The sequence below is a fragment of the Urocitellus parryii genome, chromosome 3 (genome assembly GCF_045843805.1).
Source record: "Urocitellus parryii isolate mUroPar1 chromosome 3, mUroPar1.hap1, whole genome shotgun sequence".
Taxonomy (NCBI): domain Eukaryota; kingdom Metazoa; phylum Chordata; class Mammalia; order Rodentia; family Sciuridae; genus Urocitellus; species Urocitellus parryii.
Genome location: NC_135533.1, coordinates 18,409,415 through 18,426,205, shown reverse-complemented (window position 1 = coordinate 18,426,205; position 16,791 = coordinate 18,409,415). Strand labels below are relative to the sequence as shown.

Sequence of the window (16,791 nt, the reverse complement as noted above, 5' to 3'; positions counted from 1 at the left end):
CCCAGGGTTTGGTCAAGCCAGGCAGGTAAGAAGGTGAGTGGAACAGAGCACACTCATGCTCAAGACAGGGCCAACCACAGATGCTCCTGTGGCTTCTAGGTCAGCTCTGTGCTCTGCTACTTCAGCTTTACTGCAGCTCCTGGTCCTTCTGGAAAGGTTTAACAATTGGGTTGCTGCCAGCCCCTGTTCTCAGGGTTCTCTGCATCCAGGAGGCCCTAGAACATTCTGCTTCAGGTCTGAGACATGTGGTCCCTAAGTGTGGTGGGAACTCGAAATGTAGCCTGATCTGAGTCCTTTCCAGGTTGGATCATGAGGGGGCTTTGCATATATGGAGACAACGTGTGGCCTGCAACTCTGTGGGCTGATTGGTTATGGAGAGGAATTTAGGGCTTGGGTCCCTGTCTCAGACCTGTGGGGAGGAGAGAGCACAGGCCTTTCTATGGCCTCTTCAGAGCTTCTTTGAAGTAACAAAAGAAATATAAGTAGGACACCAGAAAATATTCAGACAACTGGAAGAGACCACCCACATAACCAGAATTCCAAGGGATTCAGTTACAGGGAAGTGAATTGAGTGAAGACATGAAGAGCTGGGCAAGAGCAGTGTCCCGGGCAGGAGTGAGGAGGGACTCTGGCAGGACCTGCAGGTACCTGCCCACAGAGGGCCAGAGGACACCCCCTGCTCCCCACAGGGTGATCACCAGAGTAAATAAGGTGCCAAAGAAAATGAAACATGTCCAGCTAAATTTTAAAATATTTGTTTTCAATAAATATCCTGTGCAATTTGGGGGGACATTCTTATGACAAAAAAAAAATACTTCTTTATCTGAAAATCAAATTTAACTAGGCGTCTTGCATTTCTATTTGCTACATTCATCAATCTTAAGTGTAAATCATGTTTTTACAGAATATTTACAGATTAAAGGACCAAAAACTCTCTAAATAACCAAATTCTAAATTTGGAAGCATATTGTCGTTATTCTTATATTGCTACAAGCAGTCCTTCTCATTATCATTATATAATATGCCTGGGGAAATAACTGAAGAGAAGTGGATTGATATAGCAACAACAAGTATCTCTGATGGATTCTTAGTGATTCTTATTTTCCATATCTGTTTATATTTTCTATAATTTCAACAACACTGTTTTGTTTATAAAGCAGATAATATTCAATACAGCCAACAAATTGAGCCATTATTATGTGTCCCGTGTATGATCTGAATTCTTGCAACAAACCTGAGTAGGCCACATTGTTAGCTCAGTCTATTTTGCGCTACTGTAGCAGAATCCGTTTAGACTGGGTAATATATAATGACCAGAAATTTGTTGGCTTATAGTTCTGGAGGCCAGCAATCTAGTATCAGTGTGCCGACATCTAGCAAGGACCAGCCTACTGCACCACACATACTGGATAAGGGAGGTGGGGAGAGACAGAGAGGGAGAGAGAGAGAGAGCCCATTCCAGAAAGCCCTTTTGTAAAGGCATTAAATCCACTTACAAGGTCAGAGTCTTCACTTCCTCACCTCCTCTTCAAGGCCTCCCCTCCCAGTGGCATTAATTTGGCAGTTTAAATTTCTACGAGAGTTTTGGAGGGAACCGCAGCATTCAAACCATAGCAGCTGTGACTCCTGTTTTCTTGAGGACTGATGGGGAGATGAAGTAACTTGCCGGAGGTCACAGCTAGTGCTGGCAAGGCTGGAGCTGTCCCTCCTGAAGGCGAACCCTGCCTTCAGCTGCCCTGATGTGAAAGTGCTGGATTATGCATCATGGCTTAAACAGAATCTCCACCTTGGGAGGTTCAGATGAGACTTTCCAGCCTGTAAACAGGATCAGCTCTGCTGTCACCTCCCGTGCCTGAGCCACTCTCTTCCTTAGAAAGATGAGACAATCCCAGTACTTCCTCTCTCTCAGCCATCTCCAGGGCTGGCAGTTTGTCCTCGGCAGTCAAGAGCTTAATGTTCAGCTCTGGGGAAGATTATGAAGCAGAGACCCTGAGTTTGGACCCCAGCTTTGACACTTGTGCATTTTGGGGATGAGTATACAAAGAAAGCCTTTCTACTCTCCGCCCAACAGCCTCGCCAATGTCAAGCTGCGAAGTTATTTCTGACTTAAGGAATTCTGTGTTTTCTTTCAGATCCTTTTGAAGATGCCTTTGATGTGGCAAGCTTCCTGGACAAAAGTGAGGCTCCCAGTACCTCCAGCCCTAGGTGAGAAGATGGTGTGAGACAGCATGAGCAAGTGTGAGTCGGTGGGCAACTGTGTGAGTGAGTATGAGATTGTGGAGCATGTGGGTGTGTGTGTGTGTGTGTTATATGAATGAGTGTGCACGCATGTGTGTATGTCTGTGCACGTGCACCTCTGCTGGGTGTTCCCTGCCTTTCCCCTGCAGCTCCCAGATGGGTGCAAGTTCTCAGGGACCCACTTTTTCCTTGTGATTGAAGTGGACTGATCCTAGGTTTGTCCTGTTGCTTTGGGGATGACATTGTCTGGGGCATCCTCAGAGGAGAGAATCTTCTGTCCTGGCCCAGGGCTAGAACACACCAGGTTATCAGCCCCAGGTTGTGTAAATGCACCTGTTTCCTTTGGTGGGTTTCCCAGTATGTCTTAGTCCCGCTTCAGGCTGATCTCGCCTTGCTAAAAGATCATTGTTATACAAAATACCAAAAACCAGCTGGTTTATAAACAACAGCATTTATTGCTCACAGTTATAGGGAGCCGGAAGTCCAAAGTCAAGATGCTAGCAGATTCAGTCTAGTGAAGGCCATTTCTCGTAGGAGGCATCTTCTCAATGTCACCGTATCTTGGTGGGCAAGGTGATGCATGCTGGTAATCTCAGTGACTTTGGAGGCTGAGGCACTGAGGATTGCAAGTTTAAGGCCAGCCTCAGCAAATCAGGGAGGCCTTAAGCAAATTAGTGAAATAAAAAATAAAAAGGGCCGGGATGGGGATATGTAGCTCAGTGTTATCAGTGGTAAAGCTCTCCTGGGCTCAATGCCCAGGATGTCTCCCAGGCCTCTCCTATAAAGGTCCTAATCACCTGCCAAGGGTCCCACTTCCTAATACCATTGCCTTGGGGGTTAGGTTTCAGCATATGAATTGGGCGTGAGACACAGACCTTCAGTCCATAGCACCCAGGGTCAGGCAGCCCATGGGAAAGAGAGTGGGCAGGGGGTCTGGGGCACAGAGGACCTGGGCCAACATGGAGGCAGCCCTGTGCCCTGACCTTAGGGGCTTCTCTGAGCTGCGTTTCACAGTGCTGATGAGAACAGCTATGGAAGAAGCAGAGAAGGGTGTGGCTCACCCAAGGAGCAAGAGGACATAAAACGGGGTCTGGGAATATTTAAAACAAGGAGGACTTGGACTCAGTCTGTAGCAAGGGAATTTTCTCAGAGGAAGTCAGTCTGGCACTGAAATTCCCTGGCTGCTGCGTGTAAGGCTGGGCCTATGGCCTGCAGGGACAGAGCTAGTGCCAAGGCTCAAAAGAATCTTGGACCTTGAGCTTTTCTACCTTGGGAATGAGGGCCATCTACACCTGGGGATCCGAATGAGTGTCTTCATTGTCCTCTCAGTGGAAACCTGGCCTCCCGCTCAGGCCTTTGGTCAGGCACGAGAGCTGTGCAAGGGTCCAGGACAGCTTCAAGTAGAACCCCAGTCCAGATCTGAGGTATGGTTCCACCACCCCACCTGCCCCTGCAGGCCCATTCAGATCCGAGGAGACAGGGATTGATGGAGGAGACTCTTCCCTCTCCAAAGCCACTTCATGTGGTGACATGAGCTCTCCTCTGCTGTGTGCCGAGTGTCATACTGCTGCAGCTGGCCGGAAGCTGACATTCCTATTTCCGCACTGGGCTCAGGCTGCAAAGACAACTTGGTCGAAAAGCCGCCAAAGCACACTTGCCAAGCAGTATCTGACATTCTAATGGAACAAAAACCAACCCATTAAAAAGGCTTTCCCTGCTTTCTCTAGAAAAGGCAGGGATTACTGCCAGTGGGGTTCCTAGCCTGGCTGTGGGTCCTCATCCCAGGAGGAAGAGTGAAGGGAAAATATCATCTGGCTTACAGGACGCACAGCCATGTACCTCAAGGCTCCAGTTGCACCGGGCTGCTCCCCTTGGAAGAAAGGAGAGCTGGAAGACCAGCCTCCTTTCTGCAGGGCCTGAGCTCCAGGCTAGACACACTGAGAGGGGGTATTTCCTGGGACTGAACTCAAAATGTGCCTTAGCAACCACAGGTGGGACCCAAACCCTGGGCTTTGCTCCAGCAGGTTGACTCAGAGGTAAAAGAAACCTTGCTCCTTCATTCTAAAGGCCACAGCTCAAAACATTAAATTAGGGCGCAAGATCCAGTCCTATCAGAGTCTTGTTTTTCTGGAGGATTTCAGACATGAAACTTAACAAAATTAATACAAACCTTTCAAGAAAAGCTGTGGGCTGTCCAAGAATTCGACTGGGTGTATGAAAGTGTTGCATTTACACCACAATCCAAATGCTTGGCAGGGGGAAGGGTAGTCAAGCAGAGGTGAAAAATCAGGATTCTAAACATCTGCTGTTTCTTCTTTCTTTCTGTTGACAGTTCATTGTTTGCCATCGGCAACCCAGAAAACCCAGAGGGGAAGTTTCAGCTCTATATGCAGATCATTGACTTTTTTAAAGGCCTTTTCTGCATTAACACTCAGTTAAAACAGGTAGGACAGCTAGATACTTACCCATCCTTGTTAGGTTCGCAAAAAGAGCTCTTGAGGGGGCCTGGCCCACCTTCACCCTGGTTACCCCAAGAAGGCAATCGGCAGACATTCTTTCAATGTCTCCAGCCTATTCCATGGATGGTCAACTTCAGCCTAAAGCCTCCTATGAAATGGAAGACATCAGGGAAACTGAGAAAAGAGCAGCAGAGTGTCCTCTGGGCAGATCTGTACTGGTGACCAACCCCTGGAAGCAGGGAACAGATCCCAGGGCAGCTCTTAGCAGGCCTTTTTACATGTTATGCAACATCTTTACAAAAGGCTAAACCATTTCATCCTCTGAAATCTCACAGTGTTCAAGGGATAATTTCTACTCCTAAAAAATTTTCTCTGCAGCTTATGGTGACATAAATTGCTGAGAGCCATAGCCAAGTAGGAATGAGGCATGGCATTTTTGGTTGAAAGGTGACCCCAGCAAGCCATTGAGATTATGTAATTATGTTAAGATGTGCATTCAATTGGAGATTAGACCCCTGCTGTCTGTCTCAGCCTGCTACTTTGGAGCTCTCACGGGACTCCCGGAGAGCTCCCATTGGTTGGGGAAGTGCGGAAGGAGGGAATTCCGGAGGAGGGATTTCCTGTTGGTGTAGTGTGTCCCAAGAGAACGCCACGTGCGTGGTTCGCAGGAGAATTCCCAGGGAGCGTGTGTGGAATGTGCTGTTGGAGTTCAGAAATAAAGTTTGTTCCTGCTTCAGTATCTCGTGATTTGTGCCCAGCCAGACTGCGCATTGATGGCCCGTACGGGGAGATACAAAAGGTTGTATATGTACCTCCGCTAATTTTTGTTTGACCAGGTCATGGGCTATTTGTATCTTTTCTTTAGTCAGGGGCCACTGAGGAACCCATACTGGTCTTTCTGATTTCCAAGTAATTTTGATTGTCTCAGTGGCCCCTTCTGAAAACCCAATCCATGTCTATTTATTCCTTCATCTATTTGAATTGGTGCTGCTATACCTTGTTCTTGTTCTCCTAATCTTTTTTCTTTCCTAAAACCTTGTCTAGCCCTAGTAGTGGGCGCATTAGGATTGATGTAATTTGTTAATGTCAAACCTAATTGATCTAGGACACCTCGTCCCCATAAATTTATCAGAAGATTATCCAATACATATGGCTATATAGTTCCTTCACATCCTTCAGGATCCTTCCTTTCTAATACCATTCCACTTCTATGGGGATTAGTTGCCACTCCTAGGCCTCGAAGCATTTGAGTGGCTTGTTGTAATGGCCAATGTTTTGGCCATTCTTGACGAGATGTGATGCTAAGGTCTGCACCTGTGTCCAGTAGCCCATTAAATTCATGTCCTTGAATATTTCGTTTTAGCATTGGGTGAGAATCTAAATTTAAAGACATCATAGCCCAATCTACACCTGTGGAGCCTAATCTCCTGGAACCTCTTTCTATAGTACTACTGGAAAATTTATCATACAGGCTGGGTATTATTAATAACTGTGCTATTCTAACTCCTGGAGTACTAGCTATAATTTTTATTTCACCTACATAATCCGGATCAATTACCCCAGGACTTATCATAAGTCCTTTTAGTGTAGAAGAACTGTGTCCCAATAATAAGCCTACTGTTCCTTTGGGAAGAGGTCCTTTTACTCCTGTGAGAATGATTTGAACTCCCATCTCTGGAGTCAGTACTGCTCTGGTGGAGGCGCAGATGTCCAATCCTGTGCTCCCTCTGGTTTGTCTAGTGAGGGATTTAATGGACAATGTGTCCTGGGCACTACCCTGATGGGGTTGCTGGGTTCCTCATTTGCCCCGTATATTTGTGCTTGTGGGCCCTGGAGCATTGGGCCCCCCAGTACGTTTTTTGGCAATGGAGCCTGATGCCTTTCTCCATGATATCGTGGGTAAACACGTGGTCATTTTCCGTTTTTTGATAACAGAATACACTCTATGGTGATTTGAGAACTGCATTCATTAGCCCAATGTCTCCCTCTACAGCATCATGGGCAAATAGCCAGTATTCTATTCCTTTGATACCTATTTTTTTTAAACCCTCCTCCTATGGGGCAATTCCTTTTAAAATGTCTTGTTTGTCCACAATTGTAGCATGTTTTGGGCCTGGCATCTAAAGCATGTTGTACTGTAGCTGCCAAGACTTGCCCTTGTTCATTAATATCTCTACATAATTTAATATATGTGCTTAAATCTTCATGTTTCCATGGTCTAATTACCTCTCTGCAGCAACAATTTGCTTGGTCATAAGCCAGTTGTTTTATTAATGGCATTGCTTGTTCTGTATCCCCAAAAACTCTGACAGCTCTTTGAATAAGCCTATCTACAAATTCAGCATAAGATTCATTAGCTCTCTGTATTACCTTAAATAGTTGACCTTGTAAATCTCTATGTCCTTGTAAAGTCTTCCATGCCCTAACTGCATCTGCAGCAATTTGTGCATATATAGCAGGATCATATTCAATTTGTTGCCATTGACCCTCAGAAGGTCCTTTTCCTAACAACATATCTAGATTTCTTTGAGGGTAACAGGTTGCTGCATTTCGCCTAGCGGTCTCCATGCAAAATTCCTCATTGGCAACCTTCCATAACAAATATTGTCCTCCATTTAGCACAGATTTTCACAGTCTAGCCCAATCTGCTGGTGTCACGTCCAAGTTGGTAATGGATTTGACCATGCTTACAGTGAAGGGTGCTTGGGGACCATAGGTTGTTATGGCCTCCTTTAACTGCTTCACTGTGTTGAAATCTAGAGCACGGTGAATTTGCTGCCCTCCTGCCTGCTCAAGTACAGGGCATGCTAATCTTTAAGGTCCTGTCTCAGGATCCCATCTATCAACTACAGGGTTGAGGGCCACTCAGCTGTCTCTGGAGCTGTTGGTTGAATTATGCCCTCTGGTGATAGAACGGTGTTAGTAGCAGCCTCTTGTTGTAGCTTTTTCCCTAATAGCCCCTTTTCCTTTAAATTTTCTTCCTCTGTCTAACTAGCTATAGAGACCTTCTATTTTGCTTGATCTAAAATGTCTTTCTGAACCTCTAACAATTTACTTAACACTCTTTTGGTTTGTTTTTTACTGATTTCTAATCTACTTTAAAGATAACGCAACCCAATAAGATAACACAAAACAAAACTGAAACAGAATGAAACAAAAACGGAACAAAAAATCTTTGTATCAATTTTCTCTTCCTCAGGGCCGAACAACTTCAAACCTTGAGCCATCCATTTTTCCCAGTTTGCCTGAGAAAGTTCTAGGGATAGGCAATTTGAAACAAAAACAAAATAAATCAAAACAAGAACACATTGTTTTTTGAAATGGTCATCCATTCTCTAGCCGTCCCGCAAGGGCGAGCAATTTCACTTACCTCCAAGCTTCAGGCGTTCCCCATACGGGCCACCAAATGCCACAGTCTGGCTGAGCACAAATCACGAGCCACTGAAGCAGGAACAAACTTTATCTCTGAATTCCAACAGCACACTCCACACGCTCCCTGGGAATTCTACTGCGAACCACACACATGGCGTTCTCATGGGACACACTACACCAACAGGAAATCCCTCCTCCAGAATTCCCTCCTACCGCACATCCCCAACCAATGGGAACTCTCCGGGAGTCCCGTGAGAGCTCCAAAGTAGGAGGCCTAGGCAGACAGCAGGGGTCTAATCTCCAATTGAATGCACATATTAACTTAATCATTATCATCTCAATGGCTTGCTGGGGTCACCTTTCAACCAAAAATGCCATGCCTCATTTCTACTTGGCTATGGCTCTCAGCAATAAATCATGGGGGGCTTGGTTAGGGTGTCCATTCATGAGGCTGTCACAAGGGGAAGGGCTGTCTGACCTACCAGGAGACAGGCCCTTTGAGATTCGTAGCTATCGATTTTTCTCTGCTAATTTGGCAAAAATACAACTGTTTATTTAAAAGGGAAAGCTTAACAATGGCTCACGTTTGCCTAAAAATAATTAGGCCACCTTTTCCATAGGCTAAGTGTAATTTGCCCCTTTCCCATTCATTCATTTCCCCATGCTGGCACCACTTCCAATCCCCACTTGGAGTCCAGAGCCCATTCCTGTAGTTGTCTCCACTTCCCACCAATTGCTTGGGTAACTGTCTCATAGCAACTGTCCCAGCTTTCTGTCCAACACAGTTAAATTAGTCCACTTCATCACGGATTTGGGGACAAATAAAGGGGACAGTCTTTGCCTTCCTGACCTCCTTTCTTCACATGTGGCAGAAAAGCCAGGAGCAGAGGTCAGAGTGTCCCCAAAAAGCACAGGCTCTTGAACTTCAGTGTTCCCTAGACTCACCTTAGGAGCTTATTCTCAAGGTTCTCATTCAGTGTTATGAGAATGGGGTGCTGGGATTTGGGTTTTGAGCAAGCTGTCCAAGGGGTTCTAGGCAGGAGGCCTTATTTTGGTAGACTCTGGTGCAAAAAGGGAAATTTCATTCTCCTTCACTTTCACCTCCAACTCACTGCTACCCCTATCAGTTTTATGGGAGGTGGCTGGATCAGGCATCTTTAGCACCTGAACTGGGTTCCTAGGGCTGCTTTAACAAGTGACCCTAAACCTGTGGCTTGAAACAACAGGCTTATTTCAATGTTTTGGAGGCCAGAAGCTTGAGATCAAGGTGCTGGCAGAGTCATACTGCCTCCAAAGGCTTCAGGAAAGGGTCCTTCTTGGCCACTGCCTGGCTCCCAGTGGCTTCTGGTACCCCTCAGCATTCTTGCCCTGTATGGCTCCATGCCCCCAGGCACTGCCTCTGTTTTCACAGGTCCTTCTTCTCTGTCCCTCTGCCCCTCTCATCGTTTATGGAAACCAGTCACTTGGATCTAGAGCCCACACTAAATTCAGGATGGCTTCATCTTGAGATCCTTAACTAATTACATCTGCCAAGACCCTGTTTCAAATGAATTTCCAAGGGGGCCATGTATTTTGGGGAGAATTTCAGCAACCAGTAACAGCAAATATCTCTCACAACCTGCTGCTGTCAGCTTAAAAATATGCAGCTTAAAAGTGACTCAGACTCCATTATTTCCTTAAGGAAATAGGACATTTTGAACAACATTTGGGCACTGTGTGTGACATTTAGTTGTTTTGTTCCCTCCCAGGACACTTGGCCCCTTGGGACCCCCTGTGCTCTCTGACTAGCTCATCTCAAGTTTGGCAGTTGTCTTCATTCTGAACAAGGGGCACATGATATTCCCCTGGAGATTACCAGATCCAACTTCTCTGATTCTCTCTCTTTCTCTCTCATTTTCAATACTGGAGCTAGAGCCTGGGCCTGGGATGTGCTAGGCAATACTGAGCCATCCCAGCCTCTCTGATCCTCTTGATGTTCTTTTCCCTTCCCCCACCAGGAGAGCATGTGGAAGGGAAACTAGCAGATGTCATCCCCGCATCTAGGTGTCCACCTTGGGACCATCCTACTTTCATTAGGTGGCTGACTGTGGATACTGCCCAGGACCCCTGGAGAGCAACCCTGATCTGTAGGGACAATAAATGACAAGGGTCATTTCTCAGCTGGGTGGAGAGACACAGGAAGAGAAAACACCTGGGAACATACTTTTAGTGGAAGAAGTAATGGGCAGGCCCAAAATGTTGGCTGGGTCATTGTAAAGGGAATGAGAAACTTGATAAAAACATATAGCACTGATTCTTAAAAACTGATCACATCATATGTAACCCATGTCTTCTATTGATGGGCCTGTGGATAAAGATTTACAGCTTTCCCATTTCTCTTATGGGATCCTGGAAATCCCCAGGATAGGAGAGTAGCCAGTTCCGCTTCCTTTCTGGAGGTGTGTGAGTTGAGTGAAATGGAAGTAAGACCACCCACCTTCTTCCCTGGCTGGGGGCTGAAGGTGATAGCCTGGAGACTGGGAGAGTTGGGCACACCCAAAATGATGGGACCTTCCTATCTGCCTGGAACTCTTAGATCAAAATTTCAACCTCTTCCACCTGTTTCGCAGGAACCAGCCCTTCCCAATGACGATGAGATGATACTGTTGAGGTGCCTGGAGACTTTTGACGATGAAGATTTGTAATACAGAAGGACTGGAAGGGGAGGGGACTGAAGGAGAGCGGGAATTTCTGAGTTTGAATGATCCAGTTATACCTGCCTTGGACTTCCATGGCTCTTTGGAGGGCACTGTCCCAGAAGCGTTCTGATGGTTTTAGTTTCTGATTAGTATAAAGTACAAGATAAGCAAGGCCTTGTGTTAGTCTTTCGGGGTTGTTTGGTATAAGGGGCTGGTCTTCTCCAGGGCAATCCACTCTGTCCCTACTCAGGAGGTACCAGGTACAGACTGTACCAGGTACAGTCCTTGGGGCTTTCACAAAGAAAACAGGCAAGATCTGTCCCTGGGAGTGGCATAGCACCAGGCCCTGGACTCAGGGCATTGCTCTGATGGGTTCTGGAATTCTGGAGCCCACCTATTCATCTTGCATGATCTTGGAACCCAGTAACAGTGCCCACCTCAACCTCAACCCTGTACTATACAACATCAGGTAGACCCAGATACATCTGCTTTTTCAAGAATGTATACCTGAATGGGTGCTGTAGTGAAATTCCAGAGTTCTGAACACTTTCTAGTGAAAGTCCTGGGCAGAGGATATATGAACATCCCTGGGCTTATATACTTAGGATAAGAGTGAATTTTGTGTCAAACTGATTAGGCCATGGTACCCATACATAAGGTAAACCATTATTTTAGATGTTTCTGTGAAGGTATTTTTGTTTTGTTTTTTATTTTTTTTAATTTATTGTAATTTGTTATATATGACAGAAGAATGCATTTCAATTCATAGGACACATATAGAGCACAATTTTTCATGTCTCTGGTTGACTTCATACATGTACTTAGGGTAATGATGTCCATCTTTCCTACTCCCATACCCCCTCCCTTCCCATCCCTCCCTTTTGCCCTATCCAAAGTCTGTCTATTCCTCTCATACTCCACCCCCTATCCCAATTATGAATTAGCCTCCTTATATCAGAGAAAACATTTGGCATTTAGTTCTTTGTGACAGGCTTACTTCACTTAGCATTATATTCTCTAACTCTATCCATTTATCTGCAAATGCCATGATTTTATTCTCTTCTAATGCTGAGTAATATTCCACTGTGTACATATACCACATTTTCTTTATCCATTCATCTACTGAAGGGCATCTAGGTTGCCTCCACAATATAGCTATTGTGAATTGTGCTGCTATAAACATTGATGTGGCTGTGTCCCTGTAGTATACTGTTTTTAAGTCCCTTGGGTATAAATCAAGGAGAGGGATAGCTGAGTCAAATGGTGGTTCCACTTCCAGTTTTCCAAGGAATCTCCATACTGCTTTCCATAATGACTGCACCAATTTGCAGTCCCACCAGCAGTGTATGAGTGTGCCTTTCCCCCGAATCCTCACCAACACTTATTGTAGTTTGTCTTCATAATAGCTGCCATTCTGACTGGAGTGAAATAAAATCTTAGAGTACCTTTGGTTTGCATTTCTCTAATTGCCAGAGATGTTGAACATTTTTTCATATATTTGATGATTGATTGTATATCATCTTCTGAGAAGTGTCTGTTCAGTTCCTTGGCCCATTTATTGATTGGGTAACTTTTTCTTTTTTGGTGTTAAGATTTTTGAGTCTGTGCAGGTATTTTCTTGAAGATGAGATTAACATTTAGATCAGTAGATTTTTAATAAAGTTGATAACCCTCCATAATTCACCCAATACAAGGTCTTAATAGAAAAAGACTAACCTCCCCAGAAGAAGAGGGAAATCTGCTAGCAGACCTCTGCATCACCTGAGGCTCTTCCCTACTGACAGCCCAGCTTGCAGATTTGGCATTTACACCTCCACCATAGCATGGCCCATTCCTTAAAATAACTTTCCCTCCTCTTTCCGTGGTATATCCTATTGGTTCTGTTTCTCTGGCACACCCTGACTAGCATACTAGGTGTGCAGAGAAATGGTTTCACTGGCTCTCTACGGTTGATAAGTCCTGATAACAGCAACTCCCCTCCACAGAAGGCCTCCCAGTGCTTCTGCTGTATTTCCTCATGAGAGCTGTCGTGCAGGTTAAGTCTGAGGATCTCAGCTCTGTCCTATCTGACATCAGGGCCCAGCTCTTAAGGTGCCATCCTGTGAAGCATGAGCTGACCTTCAGAGACTCCTACTGAGGATATGCAGGGGTGTAGCTTTGCCTTGCACTTCAGTTTACAGATGACAAAATGAGGCGGGCACATGGGGCTTTCCAGGCAGCTCCTCAGCAGGCCTTTGTGCTCAGAAGTGGTCTGAACTTGCTTTGGAAAAAAAGGACAGGCGGCTCTTAGGTCAGCTACCCACTCAGCAAGCCTCCTGGGAGTGCATGGAAAAGAAGTGAGTCTTCACTGGTGCCTGTGCCGTCGGCCTTCAGACCACCTCATACAACTAGGCCCAGCCCTGACTTTGTTTAGCCCAAGGTTGTGATGGAGTCCTGAAACAGAATGCGCCAGAGGCCCCTGGGCATGGTGGACCTTAGCAGAATGTGGAGTATCCCTTCTCTCACAGCCATGAGCTGGGTGATGTCCCCGCCCCAGTCCTCAGCCCCAACAGCCCTCTGCTTCCCTCCCTCTCTCCTGCAGGCCTTATTGGGATGGGTGCAGACCAGGATGTATTTTGTGCATAAACCCCATCACCTGGTACTCATTTCCCTTTCCTCCCCTCCAAGGACTCTTCCCACAGCTGGCATGTATCTTCCTGTACCTGCCTGTTCCCTTTCTGCATCAATGCTGTCTGGCTCAGGGTTCTGCCCATAAACAGACCAGCAGACTATGTAGAGAGGCCAACAGATTCTCTTAAAGGATCTGGTTCTCACAGCTATGGGGACTGTGAGTCAGATCTGTATGGAAGGCCAGCAGGCAGGGGTTGATGCTGAAGTCATCAGGCACAATTTCTTCTAAAATTTGCAGTTCTGGTCTAGGGCCTTCAGCTAATTGGGTGAGTCCCACCTATGCGATCCAGGGCAATCTCTTTAATTTAAAGTCAATTGATGGGACGCTTTAGGCACATCTATAAAACACCCTCACAGCCCCCCACTGAGATGAGTGTTTCATTGGATAGCAGCATACTGTAGCTTGCCAAGTTGACACACAAAGCCGACTGGAGGAGCTTTATGTTGTCCTAATAGATCTCCAGGGAGAGAGCTATTCTTACCTCCATTTGGCAGAAGAAAAGACAGCACACTTGGCTAAAGCCACAAAACCAATCAAAAAGAGAACTTCAGATTGCCTCACCTCTGACTCTGTTTTGTGCCCCCCACCCCCAATGAATTAGTGACTGGGGGGGGGACTTTTATTTTTTTAAGGAAGAAAAATTCTAAAAGCTCCAGTTGGCCACTAAAGGATTAGGACATAGAAATGTGAAACCAGCCCTCAGAGGTCACAACACCATCCATCAGCATCACCTCTAGGTCACAGCTGAAGGGAGACCAGGGAGGTAGAATGGTGGTAGAGGAGGTGATGGAAGGAGGTCAGGAGGCTTCAGCCACCATATTACCTGGATGGGGCATGCAGATTCTGACAATGCCCTGGGCATTCCTGTAATCCTTGAGCTGTGCCAGGTCAGTGTTTACTGAGTGCGGATTGCCAGGGCCAGAGGGTGACTGGCAGGGCGTCAGATTGAGCTCCCAGCCTGACATCGGCATGGTACTGGTTTCATCACGCTGATGACCTCATGCACGTCTGTCCATCAGCTCTCACCCATCAGCTACTGGGGAGGGGGGAAGGCACGCCTCTGACCTTGACTCTGAACAAAATGGGCCTTTCTGTCTTTATGGAAATGTCGAAAATCTACCCCTTCTATACATGCTTCTCACAAAACTGCCTTTCCCTGGAGCTCTGGAACCACGTGTTCTGACAGAAAAAGGGCAGCCCAGGGAAGCCAGGAAACTTTCCCAGAAGGACGCTGCTCTCCTGGCCTGCTTTGTCCTGCGTTGGCTCCCTGATGACAGCACACAATAGGGATAAAGCACAGGAACATGGACTTGGAAAGCTGAGCCTAGCTGGCAGCTGCTTACTGAGAACACAGGGAACTCTCAGAAGACCTAGAGGCATCAACCTAAGGAAAAGAATAAATGGAACCGCCTAACTGGACAGGATTTAAAGGGCCACAGAGGCAGAAGGGGCAGAAGGGGTAGGAGGGAGGACATGCCTGCTCTTGAATGATTTGAGAGGTGACCCGTGTCCCCTAGAGCAGCTGAGCCCAGGTCCTGGGCTTGCAGCAGAGTTACTACAGCATTTTGTACAGTCTGCCTCTATTACTCTTAAAATAATATTTAAGCCATGATGCCACACACTCACAAGAAATCAGACTTCAAAAACAAATGGAAGTAATAGCAGGTGTGTATGAAGCCACAAATTATTAAGGAGAGAAAATCTGATGCTGCAAAAGCGGAGATCACTGCAGTTAAATCCTTGAGTAGGAATCGGGGAACAAACTGTGAAGCAGAAGGAGAGAGAGAGCTTCCAGAAGAACCAGGGAGTTCATTCAGGAGGGACGCCGAGGACAGGAGTGCAGAAGGTGGGAGGGGGAGCGATGCGAGGTCTGCATGGACTCTCTGTGAGGCTTCCCTATGGATTTCTCAGGGAAATAGGAAGCTGAGAATCAGGATTAGGATGGAGGCAGTTTTAAAAGACAGAGAGAGCCACGGACTTGGGAAAGCAGGAAGCATGGAGGGCCCGTGTGAAGTTAACGGTCAGGAGCCTAAGGCCAACAGGGTTGCGTGTTTTCTCCAGCACCACTGCATGCAGGAACAGGGAGGGTGAAAAATGGTTTCTGACCAGTATTAAGGTTGTACCAAGAGGGTGTGATGAAGAGAGCAGTGACCAAGAGCATTAAGAGCACAGGAAGGTGTTTTCTTAAGATTGTCCATGGAATTGAGCCTGGACAAGGAGGGAAGAGAGGGCAAGTGGGAGGTGGGAAGACAGCATGTTCAGAGGAGTGAGCTACGAACAGTATTGTTGGAAATGTTGGAAACTGAGGATGGTGGAGGGCACAGCTGGGGGTAATCCCAAAGCCACCAAGTGAGACATGACCACCAGGAGGACAGTGGAGGTGAGTGAAGGGCCAGATAATTGTGAACCTTGAAGGAAGGAAAGGCCAGGGGAGGCTCCGTAAGCATCAAGTCACCAACTGTTCAGATAAGATGGTTGGAGAAGGACAGAAGCAGATGCACTAACCTTCCCATGGAAGGAGGGTCGGTTTGTGGAGGACAACAGCAAAGAAGGACGTGGTAGAAAAATCTGATGATGTGAGAGTCAAAGTGTTCACCTTTGTCATCAATCAGCTTCCAGAACAACTTTCCAAAGGCTACATTTCATGCAAGTGTATTCTCTAACTGGACATCAAGGAGAAAAATATTTTGAGGAGTGGCTGACCACTGATCCCATAATCTGATCAGTTTTTTTGTAGGCTGATGGCAGAATATCTTCTAAGAACAAACAGATCAGATATATTGCAAAATCAGCACAAAATATTTGTATTGGGAATGAAAAACTTTTTCAAAAGAGCAGAATTGGTTCAGAAACTTTACCAGGAAGTGATGAGAAAAAATACACAGCTTTGCATCAACTAAAGGTGTATGCAAAGAGAACATCCTCATGAAAGCAAGAAAAATGTCGACTGTGGGTGTGTTTAAAAGTGTGGAGGTGACTATATCACCAGGAGACCTACTATGGGAGGGCACTGACAGCTTCACCCCAAGAAAATTGGTAGTCAATCAGGTGGGTCTGTAAAGATTTGGACATGTGTGCCTGTCAATCTCCCAAAGTACAGATCAGACTCATGGTCTTAAAGAAACAGTCATCATTACTATTAAGTAAATGCTATGGTCTGAATGTTTGTGTCCAAGGTGATGGGATTAGGAGGTGGGTCCTTTTCAAGGTGATCAGGTCATGAGCAGAATCTCATGAATGAGACTACTGTCCTCGTAAAAGAGGCTCTAGAGAGATATTTCTCACCTTCTGCAACATGACATTGGTGAGGATATGTCACCAATTAGGAAGTCTGCCCTCTTGCACCCAATTTGTCAGAACCTTGATCTTGGAT

At 46.1% G+C, this 16,791-nt stretch overlaps 1 pseudogene; it reads left to right on the top strand.

Moving 5' to 3' along the window:
• The window catches only part of LOC113178311 (stimulated by retinoic acid gene 8 protein homolog), a 45,508-nt pseudogene extending 34,755 nt beyond the window's left edge, over nt 1-10,753 (top strand).
• The last annotated feature ends 6,038 nt before the right edge of the window (nt 10,754-16,791 follow it).